This window comes from Hirundo rustica, chromosome 6, assembly GCF_015227805.2.
Source record: "Hirundo rustica isolate bHirRus1 chromosome 6, bHirRus1.pri.v3, whole genome shotgun sequence".
NCBI classification, from domain to species: domain Eukaryota; kingdom Metazoa; phylum Chordata; class Aves; order Passeriformes; family Hirundinidae; genus Hirundo; species Hirundo rustica.
Genome location: NC_053455.1, coordinates 34,917,100 through 34,936,083, shown reverse-complemented (window position 1 = coordinate 34,936,083; position 18,984 = coordinate 34,917,100).

Here is an 18,984-nt window from a genome sequence, read left to right as displayed (position 1 = left end):
TCTCTGCAGAGCCCTCCTATCTTCCAACAGGTCGACACATGCTCCCAGCTTAGTGTCATCTGCGAATTTACTAATCAAAGATTCAACACTCACATCCATATCATCAATAAAAATATTGAAGAGAACTGGCCCCGCACAGACCCCTGAGGGACACCGCTGGTGCCTGGCCACCAGCTGGATGCTGCACCATTCACCACCACTCTCTGGGCCTGGCCGTCCTGCCAGTTCCTAACCCAGCAAAGAGTGCTCCTGTCCAAGCCAAGGGCTGCCAGCTTATCCAGGAGTGTGCTGTGGGAGACATAAGTATGCTGGGTGATGTCCCTGCTCATTGCAGGGAGGTTGCACTAGATGAGCTTTAAAGGATCTTTCCAACTCAAAGTGTTCTACAATTCTGTGATTAATCTCCCAACTATCCATCTTACATTTGTTCATTAACAAGTTCAAACACTAAGAAATTACAACTTGGAGCAGCATTGAAGGAACAGTAGCTGCCTCCTGCAGATCTCTCTCTCTCTCTCTCTCTGTATGTATATATATATATCTCACAAATAACCATTAACCCAATAAACATGTTAAATGGCCTGGGGATTACTCCACCAGTATATGCCTCATTCAACTCACTTGTTACATTTACTTTTGATTTTGCAGTATGTTTCCCATCCACATAATAGACATTGCCTAAACTTTATTATTATTATTATTATTATTATTATTATTATTATTATTGTTATTATTTTGACACCACCATACTTTTTTTTCAGAGATGAAAGAGATGTTGAAATAAAAAGAAGTCAAGGCAGTGGAAAGGATAGACAGGAGTGTGTAGAAATTGCTCCTCTGCTGTGGACTCCAGGACGGTGTGGATAAATGTAGAAGAGAGATCTCTGAAGTTGGGTTTTAGAAGATGTTTATTGTAAAGGATATGAGGCCTTGCTCTGAGCTGCCAGGCACAGCTCGTGGCAAGGCCTAGGGAGGTGGGGGAAGGGAGAGGTAGGGAGAGAGAAGTAAAGAACAAAGAGACTAACCCACCCTTGAAGCCCCCTGATAAGGGGTGGAACAGGACTTGTGCCAATGGGGTTACAGATACCTGATACTTCAGGGGAGGGTTACAGGTGTGGGATGAACCATTGAGGGGTGAGACAGAACATTCCATTTGACCTCTGGGTCTGGCTGCAGGTGACCTTCAGCTGGTCACATCACTGTTTTCCCAGACATCCAGTAGCTAGGACATCTCAAACATCAAAACTTACTTTCAATTCTATCTCACTTACAGGTTTCACATTCTCAGAATCTAAGCAATCATATTTATAGGCCTTTCTGGCTTCATCCTCCCCAACATCTCCCCCATTCTTATTAACAACTAAAATGCTAGACACTGTCTTATTCATTATTTTTTGCACACACTGAAGTATGCAGGGAACTGCTACTAAAACTACAATTACTACTATAAGAATGATCAAGCCTAATTTACGAAGTTCCTTTAGCCAAGGTGCAAAGCTCAAACCACCAAACAAATTGTCTAGCCAAGATGGGTCATCTATTGTAATTTGGCTAGCTAAATATCTCAATTCTCGCAATTGTTTATGAATGGAAACAGAATGATCGGATAAATTCATGCAGCACAAACCTTCAAAATCTTCACAACCATGTCCATGTGCCAAAAGAAGGCAGTCAATGGCAGCTCTGTTTTGTAACGTGGCATGTCTGATTGCTTCTTCATCTGTTAGCAAGTCACTGATCATAGTAGAGGCGGCATTTACTTCTTTGTTGAGCCAGCATCCTAACTTGTTTAGTTGTTTTAGGGCAATTGAGGAGCTTACCTGAGGCAGGAAAATGCGAGCAACAATTGACTCCCCTGAGTTCCAAGGATGGAAATCACTATTATTGTACGTTGTCCCATGGCGCAAGGACCACCATCTATTTCTGAAGGTATACCTTGCCACGCCCTGTCTCCACAGATTAGCCAAATCCCTTTAGGAAATCGAATAGGAAGTTTGTTAAAATGATCTGCGTGGGGCTCATCATATATGAGAAGCTTAGTTTGATTGCACCAAGAAATCATGTTGCTATAAACTGGGTGATAAGGGATAACATTCAAATGAGGGCCATTTTCTCCTAGGAAATGAAAGAATTAACAGGTGCCCATAGTTAATGAGCCTAGGATTTCTCTTGGAGGTCAGATTTATCAACTTTAGAATTATCAATATAAGTTTGGTGGTTTTGGCTGGGAGTTGGGGATATGTGATGATCATCATATGGCCAGTATTTGTCAAAAGTAACATTGTCAAAACCTTCTGGAAGTGGCACTCCAACTAAACAGGTCGAAAAAGGTTTGTCAGGGCTTGTGTCAGATAGACAGATGGTATCAGAGCCTGCAGACTTGGCTAAAGCAACCCAGACATTTGTCTTTGGTTGACTTACAGGTAAAGCTTGACTACAAGAACTAAAACAAAAGAACAAAAGTAACATGCACGCGCGCAAATGATAAAACTTCAGTCTTTTCTTGGGCTGTTCTTGGCAGGTCATCTCCTGATGATTCTGCGCAGCTCAGGTCTGGGTGCTTGCTTCTTGGCTTGCAGAAGTACTGGCTGATGTGGGGGTGTCAGCAGGCTTCGACACGTGGTACGGCTTCACGTTCTTTGCTGGAATCCACTTCAGTCCTACTTCTGTGGAGACACACGCAAACCCCTTCCCCCATGTTATAAGATTGTATGGTCCTTCAATTTGTCCTGAATCTAGATTTTTAATCAAAACTGGGGGGTGCTCTTTCAGTTTTGCTTTCTTATTGTTTAAGAAATGTCTGTAAATGGGGGGGTCAGGCTCTTCTGCAGAGCTGTTCAGAAAATTATAAACATACAGGGCTTTATTCAACCTCTTTTGAGGTGCAGCCTGGTCTTCTTCCCCTTTCTGCTGATCTAAAATGCGTTTTAGAGTTTGATGTGTTCTTTCTATCATTCCTTGACTCGTAGGAGAGTAAGGAATGCCAAATGTATGGCGAACAGCCCAGTCATTCAGGATGCAGCTAATTCTTGTACGGTATATGAAGGACCATTATCAGTTTTAATTTCTTGGGGGACACCTAAATAGGAGAAAGCTTGTGAAAAATGCTGGCAAACATGTTTAGCTGTTTCTCTTGCATGTACAGAAGCAAAAACTGCATTTGAAAATGAATCAATAGAGACATGGATATTTTTAATTCTCAGAATCTAAGCAATCATATTTATAGGGCTTTCTGGCTTCATCCTCCCCAACAGGAGTGTAAAGAGATGAGAAGAATGCTTATAAATTTAAGAAAACTATAAATGCTTTAGATTGCAGGTTCTTGCTACAACTTGTTTGGTGTTTTCCTCAGACTGGTCAGTAGTTTGTAATGACAAACACATGTGTTCTGACACAGAGTAGTGGCAAAGTTGCTTACTTTTGCAAAATAGGGTTTACTTTTGCAAAATAGGGTTTAAAACTGCCTCAGGAGGTAATTTCATAACTAGGTATCTTAAAATATATGCCATGATTAGAAAATCATTAAAAAACAATTATAAAGCTAGCATAAAGAATTTGATACTGGAATAACTGCAAGAGTAATATCAAGGGTGTTTTAAGACAAATGTCTTTAGGGGTAAACATGTGCTTCCACATTTCTAAAGCAGCCTTTTCAAATAATCCAGTAACATAATAATAACAGAAGTAACATAATAATAGAACTTTGTCATCAACTTGCTTTGTTGCTAAAACTAGTTGCACTGGTGCAAAAACACAAAAATTTGCTAGTTAACATTCCTCTGCCACCTATCCTTTCTTAATATAATGCAGAAATTTACCATGCCACTCTTTTTTTTTACTGGATGTTTTCCATATAAACATTAATGTTCAAAAATTAATTCAAATTTATAACAATAAGAATTCTTTAAAATCTTACTTTTAAAATTAACTCAAAGAAATAAAATTAATTTTAATAAATTTAATTTTAATAAGTTTATGTATTTATTAAATATAGTACATGAACCATTGAATCTGAGATCAAAATTTGGCACAGCTTTATAATTAAAGAAGTGCAGTGAAAATGCTCTCAAAACCAGGATTGGTTGTTTTAGCTCATGAACTAGAAAAATTAGGAAAAATTATCAGAGGTACAAAAGAGTATCTTGGTTCCATTGTGGATATGCTACATGGCAGAAACTTCCAAAATTATTTGGGATACAATAAAGGATATTAAAAAAATTTAAAATATCACTTCTTTAGGAAGATGATGCTAAAAAATTACATAGAAGGGCACATCCACCCCGTGGCTATAAAACACTGTGATATCCTTTAAGACTCTTGTTCCTAAGGCTATGTTACACCTCTTACAGAAATATTAGTAAGTAGCAGTAATAGAGGGAAGTAGGGGATTTTTTTCAGTTGAGTTTTTGCTGAAATGACCCAATCAAAAAACATCAAAACTAAACATTCAACAGGCTTTTTTTCTGGATACCATATTTTACTAACTAAAAAATCCAGATGTTAAGCTTTCTAATCCTACCAGACATGAAGCTACTTTGATTTACTTGGTATTAAAGGCTACTAACTATGTTTTAATATAAGCCAGAAATCAGAAGGAATTATAATGAAGTACTCTGAGAGTAATCTTTTGGGGTAATATAAATTATGTAGATTATGTTTGATATTAGATGTGAAACACAGGACATTCAAGAATCTTTCACCTTTGCTATGCTGTTGGAATATAAGATCTGCTCATATAAAAAAAAAATAACAGATTGTAGGGTTTTTCTATTTTCTTCATAATTTCATGTTGGCATATCCAGGAAATATGACACAATAACTAATTAGCTTTCAGGATAAAATAAGAGCACAAGCTTTCTACACTGAATGCACATGCAAAAATGCAGAGTTATTATCAGTAGCAGAATTCTAGAAAAATGTGTGGCATTAAATAATGAAATAAACTTCAAAATCGTGCCATAAATGTATTTTAAATTATTACTTGCCAAGCTAAAATGATACAAGTTTCATTACTAGAGCTGTTATATTATTGTGCTGCTGTGTATATTGACAGAGTATAATTTTATCATTAACAGTACTAAGCCAAAATTTAATTTTATAACATCATTTCTTATTGACAAGAACAAGAAAATGTTACTGCAGAACAAATTCTAGCATGTGACATCCATTCAGTGAATACTCTATCATTAGTGTTCCTTTTTATCTTTTCTGTGGGCAAAACTTTATGGATGTTTATAAAACTATACTGACAAGGCATGATGGAAGCAAGACAACGTCAAATATTTGTTTCTGATGTGACACCCAGCTCTTCATGCCAGAAACAATTTTCTGCAGAGCTACTGAAACAATGTATTACAGTCAAATAGTATCTTTGGTAAATGCTTAATAGCTACTGTAGCATTTCTGTGTGATACACTTCTGGCTCACTTGTGGAAGAACTGCTATATTTATCATTTTGAGATTTGTCTAGCAATACTATGAAAGATAAAATGGCAAGTTACACAGGCCTGAGAGAAAGAAAATTCTGTAACAAATTATGGAATAAGCAGGCCTCCATAATGACCTATTATTTGGTTGGTTGGTTGGTTGGTTGGTTGGTTGGTTGGTTGGTTGGTTGTCTTTTCTTCCCTAAACCAAGAAGGAACAATCTCTTTTCCAAATTTTTGGTACTCTTTTCAGAAATTTTATTTGTGCAAATTGTGAATGTGTGTTTCTGGCATCAGTAATATTTTGAATAAATAAGTTTTATAGGGTAATTCCAAATGGCCTTCAATCTGTTTTAAATATAAAGCCTATAAAATCCAATGCCTTATTTACTCTCTTACAATTCAGATTTTCGCAGAGTTCATTTAGATCAGGATTAGATCCAAAGTTTTAGATCTTATACTGTTTCACTGCACAGTTCTGCATCAAATTTTGGATTAAGAGCAGTAGTTACTAGTATATAATAGACCATTATCATGGGTTGGCACAATTTTGTTTTCTAGATATAGAGAAATGTAAAATGTTGTTTCCCTGCCCTGACCATAGTGTGGGTTGAGGGGGGCAGGAGACAAGGACCTGTCAGAAAGCAGGCTGGGATATTGACAGCTAAATTGACCAATGAGAAGTGTCAGTGTGACTTTGGAAGGAACATTTAAAACTGATCTGCTGCTGACCGCCCACGCTCTCGCTTTAGGATCAGCAATGAGGTGACATCGGGGGTGGCGGGCAGCCTCGGCTCGGGCCTTGCTGCCTCTCTGGGCGGCCGGGCCGGGCCTGGCCGGGGGTCTGGGGGCCGCTGCCGGCCCAGAGAGAGCCGGGGCCGGCTGAGCCCCTTTCCCTTGCTTGCTGGCAGGGGAGAGGGGCCGCTGCAGCTCGGCAGTGCGGGGCCATGTGCTCAAACCACGGCAGAAGGGGCCAAAACATGACCCAGCTTAATCACCACTGGCAGCGGAGAAAGAAAGCCTGCAGCTCTGTAACAACTCTGAGCTGGACTGCCCTAGATGAGACCGAGGGGTGGAAAAAAGGACCTTTACCAGCTTCCTTTATCAGCACAGCCTTGCATTTTTTCTTCAGCCCTGCAGCCTGGCACGTGCACATGGCCTTTGCAAGCCTGGGTGGATAGAACCCTTTCTTAGCAACACGGAACTTTTATAGCACAATTCTTCCTCGAGAGAAAGAAGAAAGAAAAAACCAGAAGGTACATGGAACAGACAATGTATGAAGTCAGTTAGATGAGAAGTGAAAGAACTAATAATATTGGAATAGGATTGAAGAAGTGGACATTTTTAACCAGACTTTTCTAAGGTAAATGATGAAGAAATGAACTGTTCTTTGCAGCATCTTAGTATTATTTGGGTAGAATGCTATTCTAATCAAAATTAAGGACTGATGTAATTGAGATTTATTTGGGAACTTTGAAATCCCCGCTCCTGGGTCAAAAAGGAGGTCTCAGCCTTTTGAGACAAAGATAATTTTAGATCAGAAGAAGTATTCATAAATAATACCCCAGATACACTGAGAAGCTCTGCCAATAGAACATCACAGTCTGCGAAAACTCTGGGCGGCAGCAGATGTGTGACATTAAAAGGACTGGACTATTTTGTCTTGTAGCAAACATCTTCATAAAAAGATCTTAGAAGGATTCTTCTCCTAGAATAATAAGTAGTTATGTCTAAGTAGTGAAACTGACTGAAAATCCTAAATTGTGTCTTTCTATGTTGTTCAGTAAGAAAGTTAATAGTTTGTAAGAGGAAAGAAGCATGCTTTAAAGTATCATTCTGTTTTAGTTTAAGTTTTTTCTTATTTCTCAACTTTTTTTTCCTTTTCTCAGTCTTTTTAATATATGTTAATAAAACTATTTTTGTTCATTTTTAAGCTTAAGCCTGCTTTGTTTACTTTTCTCCTAATCTCTCCCTCCCACAAAAATATTAACACTAAAACCCCTACATTAATTGGTGTTTCTGCCCAGTTTTATTAAATTCAACCCATTACAACCATGAAAATAATTGAAGGTACATGTGTTAAAGCTGTTCCTAACTCAACAGTGAGAAGAACAAAAGTACCTCATTCTCCACATTTTCATGTAGTATAGTTGCTGATTTACATTAATGAAAAGGAAAAGAGAACAGGCCATCTGGAACATCTACCTGCTTGAAATTACCATCCATTAGCCTGCCAAAACCAGGAAACGCAGGGGAAGGTGTGCATGGGAGGAATACGGATGGGACACTAATGGAAAACTCTGAAAAATCAAGATATACCTTCCTTTGATTACAAAGATTGAGTTGAGTGTCATTTTGCTGGTTCCCTAACTGGGACCAGAAAGTCTCAACAGAGGAGATGGTGCAAGGCTTGACACCTCCAACCATGACTAACCACATTGGGAGCTAACTTTCCGTGTGGGCTGTGTTGAGATTTTCATGGTACATCAAGGAAAACCATATAGTATTTTTGTGTGAAAATTGTGATTTTAGAAAGATCTGGAGGAAACATGTATTTCTTCTATTTTATGTATTAGAATGCATACATGCATATTACACACTAAAAACATCCAAAGCCAACCTGAAATACTTACGTTACAGAAGAAAAGTTGTGAACAATGACTGTGGAATCCAGTCTAGTTAGAGACACATAGATGTATTTTCAATAAAAAAGATACAAAATCTTTCATGTAAAAAATTACAGTGATAAATAACAGTGTAGATGTTATTTTTTGTATATGTTTCATATAAAGCTTTCTATCTGACCCAGTCTGCTAGCAATGGGTGGCATTGGAACAAACACGGGTAGTTTTTCAAAGATGCACTGTCAACTGTAAGAATTCTATATGTAATTAATTTTGTAGTAGAATTCTTCTTATGCAGATTTTACACCATAATTATTTAAAAGAACACAAACCCAAAATAAATAGCAGTATATTTGTATGTAATTTAGAATTTCAATTGATATAAGCAAGGATTCGATATTCTTCATTCTAGTAGTGTTGGATGGAAGTTTTTCCATATTTATTTATAATTAGATGTCCTCCTTTGCAGCAAGAAAACAAAGAAAGTTAACGTATAGGTGTAATTTAGCAGATTCTTACAGCTTCCAGTAATTCCCTGAGCTTGTTAGCTGCATGTCTGCATTTTTTATTTCCTTTCCCTCTTCCTGCTGCTGCTGCTGCTGCAGTTAGCAGAACAGAGCCCAGTTGTCAGTCCCAGTAGTGAACCAATCTTTGCCATATGCCTCTGTTTAAACTTTAAAGTGAATAAACAATCTCTGCCTGGCTTAATTAAGAACCTCAGTATTTTGTTCTCCAATGCTCTTTACTTCTTTTTTTTTTCCCCCCCCTATAGATTAGCCAAATTATACAGAGGAAAACACAGAAACATCCCTTGGGGAAAACTGAACATCATTTTGGTAGGCTCAATCTTTGTTTTCTGTTTCCATGTAGCAATCATTCATTGTCTTCATTCAAAAACTGTTCTGAACAGCTTTCTATAAAGCCCATCAACATTAATCTATCATATAAAGTGTTATACATGCAGAAGCATGAGAGCAGAGGGGTGAAGGGGTATGTTGCACCCCAGGACATATTCACTTTGCAGTCATATAATGCAATATGTGTCCAAACCTCATTGTCTGTTTTATGGCAGCTCTCTACATGGGCTCAAAAGAGAGCAGGGAATGAAAGGCATCATGCCATCCAGTGCACCTGTTCAGACAACTGAGCTCTCTGCCATCCTTCACAGAGGGGCTGTATGGCTTTGAGGTGTTCAAGGCGAAGTCGGAGAGTGTTTCCTTTGTTTTTATACAGCACTCTGTAACCTATCCAGGCTCATAAAATAATAGGACTAAGCATAATCTGCTTTTCTGGTACAACATTTTTGATTGCAGAATTTGAAACACTGAATTTAAAGCAAAAGTCTCCATTCCACTGCCTGACAAACATCACACCTGTTTCCATACTGTTTGCAATTGAAGTTTTCATCACCACTTGAGAACAGTGATACTATTTGACCTTCCCTGAACCATCTTATTTACTTAATTCTGACCTGGAATCCATGATGATTTTCAATTCTACTAATCTGGCTTTCACACAGGTGTTTCTCATTGCATTTCCATTTAAGAATATCAGCAGTGGTTTAGTAACAGTGACTTTGTTCAGCTAAACAGTTTATGACAGCTCATGCACAGGATTTTTATCTCTTTACATAAAACCCCATCAGTGGTGCTGGCTCACAAGCACACCTGGTAAAGCATATGTTTTTGATCTTTAAGTATATCTAGGCAAGCCAAATGAAAGAAAGGGATAAGCTTGAATCTACAAGAGATAGCACATCCTGGGACCAAGAATCTCTGTTTTGAATTTTCAAAAAGCATCTAGTTTTTGAAGTATTTTTAGTGATTATAAATAAGGAAAACAAAGCCTATCACTAATATTTTTCTTAAGAAATACAAAAATTAAACTCTGTGTTAAACTTTCTGCTGCCTTTGTTAACAAGCATTTTACAAAAACTGAATCTAGATGCTATTTACAGTCCTTTAAATGAAGAGGTTTTGGAATAATGTTATATACAGAGCACCACCAACACACACACAAAACCCACAAACATGCAAACTTCAAAACTCGTAGATTAATTGGTTTTTTCCACCATTTAATTTTAGAGTTTAACACAAATTGACTTTTTCCACATTACTAATAGTGGTGACTAGTTCAATCCAAGAAAGTGGAATCATGGAAATTTCAAAGCAAATGTAACAGGAAGTTTCCAGATTACTTCTAAGTCTTGCCAAGTTTTTGCATAACAAAGAATAGAGAGGACTCTTCCCCTATGGAAATTCCCTTTTTAGAGGTTCTTATCCTTAACTAGATGTTATTGGTATAATTTCCAGAATGATAAGCCAGCTGTCAGACAATAAACCATATAACTTAAATGGATGAAGTAAAAAAAAAAAAAAGGTCTAAAATTAAGCAGCATTTGTTTCAGATAACAGCAATTAGCAGAGGTTGGGCCTATGCAAACCACTGAATTTTCTATAGCTTTCAGATTTTCAGCTCAAAGCACAGATTTAAACATATTCTTACAAATTTATGGTATATCATATCAACAACACAGGCCTATACATCAGTTAGAATTAAAAGTGTTTGATATTATGAAAGTCAATGAAACTTTAAAGTACAAAAGAATTAAGCTTGAAGTCAACAGCTGGTAATCTGAAATTAATTGAGAAAAGCTGATGATTTTGCTGTTCTTGCATGGCAATTGACAGATTCTGAAGCACTGATGCAGGCCATATTCCAAAACCTTGAAGTATTTCACCTGTCTGTATTTAGCAGTAGCCTCTCATTGTGATTTTAAACATCTCTTCATCACTTATCTTCACAGGTCTTTGGTATGAAAGTGAGATCAGACCATAGTTTCCTTATCTTCAAAAAAATCAAATCAATCAAATAACAATTTGCACTGCAACAAGATTTTTTTTTTTTTTTTTTTTTTTTTTTTTTTTTTTTTTTTTTTTTTCCTACAAGCATTTCAAAGGGCTTTGTAGGACTTGCTAGGGCATCCATATCTTTTAAGAAAAGAGAAAATAAAGGTAGCAGATAAGTACATACACTAGACTCATAAGTCAGAGGCAAAGGATAGAACAGAATCTAGATTTTGCCATATTTCAGTCCTCTTATTTTCAGAAAATAAACATTCTCTGCCTCTGTATTTTCTGTTGTATCTTTTTATTTCATGTCACAAATATTGATGAACATTGCACAACCAGAATATGACAGCCCTTCTTTTAGAGAGACAGACACCAAATACTACTTTATATTACTGACAGAATTATCAAAATAGCTCTTCTTACTAAGTGGAAAAAAAAGTGGGTAATTTTTAAAGCAACTAACTTCCTGTACATGAAATCTTGTGCTGTCACTTAATGATAGGTGCTTGAAGATACAGTCCAGTGAAAGCCACACGGCATTCAGAGTCAGAAAGGCAACTGATGGCAGAGAGATGCCATTCTGGAAAACATCTACTCAGCTTTCTAAAGTTTCAAAAGCTCTAACTTATAACTACAAAAGCAACCTTAAAGAAATATGTTTCTTCCCCTTTACATATACCATGTAACTTTGGTAAAAGAAAATCAAATTTGAAGTTCCTACAGTTCTACCATAAAAGTGCAAGAGGAGAAAAGAGGTACAGGAAATTATTTTGGATTAGTCAGATTTCACAGTTCCTGTGTGACCTGATTTCAAGCATGCAGAATACTTCTCCAGATAACTTCAATGAAAGATGAAGATAGCCCTTGAGACAATGAGATCCAAAGAGAATACTATTTACACACAGACCTTAAGAAATATTTTTTTATTTCTTAAAAAACCCCATCCTTCTGCCATGTATTTAATTTTTGAGGCAACACCATATAGCATATTTCAGTCAGAAAACACAAAAGATTAATGACCTAGATAACGAAATCCATAGATATGTTCATACTAATGTGCTACAGAGATAAGACCAAGCAAGAACAGTACAGAATCCATTTTGCATCACAACACACATAACCACAAAGCACTGGCAAATGTGTTCTTTTCCCTTGTTTTAAGAAAAGCAACTATTCATTAACGGCTTTTCACTTAGTTTGACTTGTGTGTATTACACTCAAACACTCAGCTGTCATATGAAATTATTGGAGCTGACAGTTTGGAATTTGAAAGGTTTGACTACTTTTGAATGTACTAAATGAACAAGTGCTGTCTAATTTTTGTTGAACTGAGCCCAACAAAAATCCCCTACAAGGACGCAAGATTTTATTATACCTTTTCAAGTTTAATATGCACAGTGAATATTCAGAGCTTTTCAGCTAGATACTCAGTTAATTCTATGACTAAGAAAGATGTCATTAGGTAGGCTTCAGGCAACAGTGAACTACAAATGGAATTCCTTCCTTATTTTCTGAAACTCAGAGTTTATGATCCATATCCAATGATGAATGGTCTATAAACTCTCTTATGGTCTTTAATTGCATAAACTTTGCATTATAGACTTACATTAGCTTGTGAACATTTTTTGCTACTAGATGTAAAAAAACAGTAAAAACAGAAGCTCCCTCTGCTCTTACACAAATAGAGTATGTAATTCTTCAGTATAATTTGTTCAGCACTTATGTTCTTTGTTTGAATTTGTACTTTCCTACAAATGCAGAGAAATAAGTCTTTACTTTTTAAGTCTTAAAAGTTTACATTTTTAGTGCTTAATTCCTGAAACTCATGCTGTCTAGTTAGTACTCTGTGTTCTATCAACATGAATTGGTCCTAACCCTGGCAAACTATTTTACCTCGTACCTGCTGCTTATATTGGTGTATTAATAAATGGCTTCCTATACTCTAAGAGCAGCATACATGCTTCCTGAGCAGCGAACTCCTCCACTGACTTCTGCTGACATTTTGACTTGTTTTAGAAAGCATTAAATAAATAAGGAATAAAAATTGACATAACAGATTAGATAAGTATTATAGAGAAAAGAGCCTCAGACAGATTGCCTATATATACCCTCTAAGAAGATAAAACACAACCACCTAGAATTTTTGAACAGCAATTTATATGAAAACAAACAGAGACTTGTCAACCCAGGTTATTAGTAGACCTACAGGCTTCTTCTCCTAAAGTGATGTGTGTCTAAATTACTGTCCACTAGCATGGCAACTAGTTGAACCAAGTGCTAAACATCACGTACATCTCCTACTAAAAGGAATACTGATAACGCTGCTTCAATCCTTGGCTCAACCACTAATAAAGTAGGAAAGGGTTAGAAAAAAAAAAAAAAGAAAATGCATAATTTCAAAACTGAAATGGCTTTATTTGATACTAGAGATGCTTTCAGCTTGGAAAAGAAGGTTCTGAGAAGCCAGATTTCCAGTATCCAAAGAGGGCTACAAGAACACCAGAGATGGCCTTTTCACAGAACATACAGTGATAGGACAAGGGGAATGGCTGTGAACTGTATTTTTGATATTTGTAGATAAACATAACAGTATCAGGAAATTAACTGTGTGAATTGTAATGATGTTATTTGTTTTTCTCAACTGTATTGAAAAATCAACATAAATCACAATTACTAAAATTAAACAGAACCATCTCATTCAGAGAAAAGGCTGCTAGGAATTTTTTTTTCAGTCATATTTTGCAGTTCTGCCTAATCTGATTAACATCATATCTTTAATCCCATATCCACTACCAAGTAATGGTGTCCATAGATTTGAGACTCACATAGTTCTGAGTTTTGCAATTATTTTGGAAAAGAAGATATTATTTAAACTTTAATAAATTCAAAAAAATCATAATTTTTTAATATTAATTAATATATACTTTCAGCATACTGTGCTTACAGGCATTAAGCACGCCAAATAAACAAACTTCATCTCACAAAAATCTCTTCAGTATCAACTATCATAATATTAGTATGTATGGCAGTAAAAACATGCCTGTAGTATTACTTGAAATAAACATGCCTCAGTACTGCACAGAACACAAGCATGTTATACTCATGATTTAATTCTCATGTTGCATTAGAAAATGTGAATGTTTTGGTTAGCTACAAAATAATTTCAATCTTTTCAGCATGTTAACCAGTTGTTATTTGCAGCTTTGACTTAATCTTCACCTAGAGGATCATACACTCTCTTATTAGGACTGGTTATTGACTGTCTTATTAAATTTCTGCCAATAAAAGTGCTTTTAAATACTTGTATATATGAATGTATGCATTTTAACTATTCTTGATTTCTCTTTTCAGTATTTAGTAAATGGAGATGGCTTGCCTGCTAAATCATTTTCATTTAGTTAATCATTTTCTGTAATTAAATGATCTCCAATGATTCAGGAAATGAAGATGTGTAATAAACTTAAGGAAATTGAACAGTCAATAACTGGGATAGATGACAGCAGTTAACTACTGTATGGGGAGTTAAAAATTCCCATGCTCTATCTAATTGTATGCCTCCAGCCGCTGTCTCTTCTAACACAGTGAGAATCTACAATGTGTGGAGTATGAGTAGGTCCATAAAAGCAACTGCATTTCGGGCATCTCTTGCCCATGGTAGGCTAAAGTAGAATTAGGATGAAATTATTAGTGTAGGATTTCTTTTCTGCTGCTCTGAAATCCTCCCCTGCATACACTATTTATAAACATAGGTCATGAGGGGGTATTCCCATTCCCACATTCCCATCCTAAATTGCTGTCGCCATCCACATCCTTTCCCCAGAAAAGAGGAGGGCTACTGGAGCACTGTACTGCAGGATTTCCTGTAGACCATGTATAGTATGGAAGGAATTGGAAGAAGATGAAAGAATAACATCAATTGAACACGAGGGAACTACTCCAGGTCTCGCAGGCATTTCCACAAAATGTCATAAATCAAACAAATGTAAATGATTGGAAGGAACAAGCTTTAGTCAAGGAGCTATTTAAGAATAAAGTCTCACACATTTTCCTATACATGTGTGTACAGACTCCAGCCTGGGACCAATCCCATTTTCTCATGATTTCTGTTTTGGAAAATAACAATACAAAATTGAATAGGCACTTGTGTTTAAATGTTGTTTATGCTAATGACTCCTCAATGTTTTGCACAGTTGCGTGACATTAAAACAAATTGTTTAATTCCTAATGTAATGTATTTTTAGTAGGACTAATAGTAGGCTTTCCATAGACTATTCTAAGTTTGCAGTAAAACACAAGGATTATGCATGTCATCTCTTAGGGTTTTTTCTAAATTTTAAGAACCTAATATTCTCTAGACAATAGTGGTTTTACCAGTTCTTTCATTCCTTTCTACTTTGACAATGTCTACCTACTAGAGAAGGCAACAAAATAAATTAAATTATAATTATTAACAATGTCAAATATTACCATTTATGCAAGTAATATTTACTATATACTGGAAGAGATATGGTTTTATTACAGAAATTAATTCCTGGTAACAAACAGAAGAACAGGTGAACTTCACTGTTATCTTTACCATAGATAAATTATGTTGATTAAGCAATTGTTTGTATAAGCAAAACATTAATTTAATTACTATTTATGTCTAAAAGGCACTGCTCAGGAATTCCATAGTCCCCAAATAATACAGAAATTTGCCTAGAACTCAGAAGATGCCCCCTTCCTTCCTGAACACCATTCAGTTCTGCCAGCTTACATTCTCACAGGAGGTACAACATGAAGCTGGTAGCCAGTTGTAAAATTGCCAGAGAAGTATTATCTTACATTGAGAAGGGCAAACTCATTAAATTGAATAATTAATTCAATAATTTTTTTAAGATCTATACAGTATGTATCAAGACCTCAAAGATAATAACAGTATAAATGGCTTGTTTTGTAGGACACTTTCTTGTGGAAACACAAAAATATAGGAAGTGTGAAAATATAAAATAGTTCCCTGTTCCAAAGCCTATTTTTGATCTGATTGGACACTGAAACATGTCTTGAAGCACTGACATTTCTTACAATTCCACATATCAGATACACTTAACAGATTGAAGAGTAACAGCGAGACATAACTCCACCGCAATGCTCTCTTCCTCCTTTATCCATCAACAATACTTAGAGAAGACATTCCACGTGTATGCACTACTTCGGAAGAAAGGCCATTACTCCATGCCAAACTAGCACATGAGTGTTTAATCTGGGCTTATAAACAATACATCCCTTTCAAGAGTTATAATTAAAAAAAGAAAATTCAGTATTTCTTCTATTTTCATCTTTATCCTATTTTTCTTTAGCAATGTAGTGTAACTGCTTACACAAATGTACAGTCTCTGGCCTCCTTAGCTTCCAAGCTTAGATCTGAAAAGATCTGGGAGTAATTTGGCTTCATTTTGGATATCCTGTTAAGGGATTAAAAATGGATCGACTCCCCAGTCGCCTTGCTGCTTTTATGTGCTCTTCATAAAAGGTTTCGAAAGTAGAAGAACAGTATATTTGTTATTTCTGGCTCCGTTAAACACAATAGTAATGAACATTAGCTATTTAGCCCTTAAAAAGCATGCAAAACACAATACGCTTATGATGTATGGCACTTTAAACATATGCTTACGGCTATACACTGCCACCTAATCACCTGCATGAGAGCACTGGCACAGAATGCCAAGATTATACAGCCATGCTTCCAAATGGCCCCTAAGTTGTTTAAAGTTGTTTACTCCTCTAGAAAATATTGTGATTTGAAAACACTTCAAGTATTACATTGTGCAAAGAATAATATTCAAGAAAAGAAGATGGATTGTAGATGAACAACCTGTGTCTAAGGTGGTAAATACAAAATAAAGTTGTTTTCCAAAGGATACAAAAAGAAAGAAAAAATGAGTGCCCAATGGGCACATTCACTTGGCAATTTTATTTCTGTATAAAAGCTGCTATTAATTACAAACTAGTTTTTATGCAATTCTGCTTTCCTTAAATGTGGAGTGAATTCTCCCCATAAACTAATGAACTGAAGTGAAGCCAAATAGAGACCAGCTGGCTGAATTGCTAAGTAATTTTATCCACATGATTGACTTTATGATCCTTTCACTACAGTAACTAGTCTTTATTCTTACAATCATCATCAACCATAATTCCAGAGGGAGAGATGATTAAAAATCAAGAGAATAGAGAGGAGAGGTTTGTTTGATGTGGCACAGTGCATTCTTGCACACACTTCTTCTGTATAATAGGTGCAGAATTACAGGTCTTTACAGCCTCCAAAGCAGTGCACTGAATAGCTGCCTCAAAGACATAATAAGCAACCAATGCCTAAATAATCATTACAGATACTCCATTAACAGCATCTATCTGTGTGGCTTTTAACCATACAAATTGTTTTTTGACAGCTTGTAACCTTTCCGAACAGTTTCCTTTGGGCATTACACCACATTCAGATCTAATTTTAACTTTTGCTTTGTCTATAATTTATTACTTTCTTTGGAGACATATAATGTATTTCAGTGGAATGGATAAATCCAAATAGGAGACTTTTTTTAAAAAAATCAATTGTTGTTTTAATCTATTAAATCCTTGCTCTCTAGGAGATAACTAAAATCTGATGAAACATAACAGGGGAAAAAGGGTAAATGGTCTAGAATTCCTGAGGGTATCTGTTTTACAGAAAGCAATATTTTTTTCCTCAAATTATTTAAAATAGGGCATAACCAACTAAAAAAAAAAAAAAAATACACATAAAAACATATATAAATAAAACGTAAATCCTTTAAGGCTGCTCCTAAGAGCAACAGACTTTAAATGACATAATAAATAATATGATATAAAATAGTTTAATGATGTATTGCAATGGGATAAAGAGCTAAGAAAGATGTACAATTGTATCTTTCTTTCCAAAGAGAGCCCATAATTACAAATCTGTAAAGATAAGTGACTTATGAAGAGCTAGAGGGCAAGCATGATTTTCAGAAACCTGTGGAAATGTGTAAAATGAATGTGGCAGATGATGTAACAGTATTAGGTGATTTGTATTGGCTGTCATGGTCATTATCTCACTTCTGGGGACATCATTTTCAGGAATAATGTCCAGTAAATCAACATGCAATAGCAATCAACATAGAAATACCACAATTCTGGCAGCCAAAATTTCTGATTTCTTTCAAGACATTCAGCTCTTTTTCAACAGATTCAAATACTTTTCCCAAAATTTTCAAATACATGCAACAAGTAAATATGCATGTCCAATTGATAGAAAAGTGATTTGAAATAACCTAAGTGTTCACTTTTCCTGTTCTTCACAAGATGGTACATGGTGGCTAGTGACATCAAAATTAACCGTCATCATCGAAAAAAGTGTAAATCGGATAGGCAGAAAAATCTACTACTTGGAATCAAGTTTTTTCCCATCTCCTGAATCTTAAAATGGGTCACTAAATCTAATACAGTTTTCATAAATGACAGGGAAGGAAGTAAATCTTTAAATAAAATGTGGAATTCTCAGTATGAATTTAATTCATCATGCTAAACTCAGTGAAGGTACATCAGCATAAAATTAGAATGAGGCTGTTATGAATCAAGGAAATTCATGGCTAAATTGCATCTTACAACTGCGATATACCACAGCTTGTATACCTGAGAACCTGAAAAAAAGGGCATATTTCTTGTTTATATATAAGATAATCAATAAGCAGATTTTTATTATAAATGTTGATAGGGAAATTAGGTGTCAATGGAAGAAATTATTAGAAAAGGGTAATGAAAGCATGAAATATAAAGATCTAAAAAATTATAAGTATGAGAAAATCTCAACTATTCAGTTATTTTTTGAGTTTCATTCAGTATCACACTAATGCTCAAGACTGTTCTGTTGGTTTGGAGTTTTGTCAGGTGTTTTTTGCATTGTGGGTGGGGCTATTTTAATTTTATATCAAGAACATTACTTGTAAATTATGATACTGAAAGCAGAAAGATCATAGTTGGAGTACTCTGACATATTTTAAAAGACTTCAAGATTTCTTTTTGTTAAATTGATATATATATTTAATA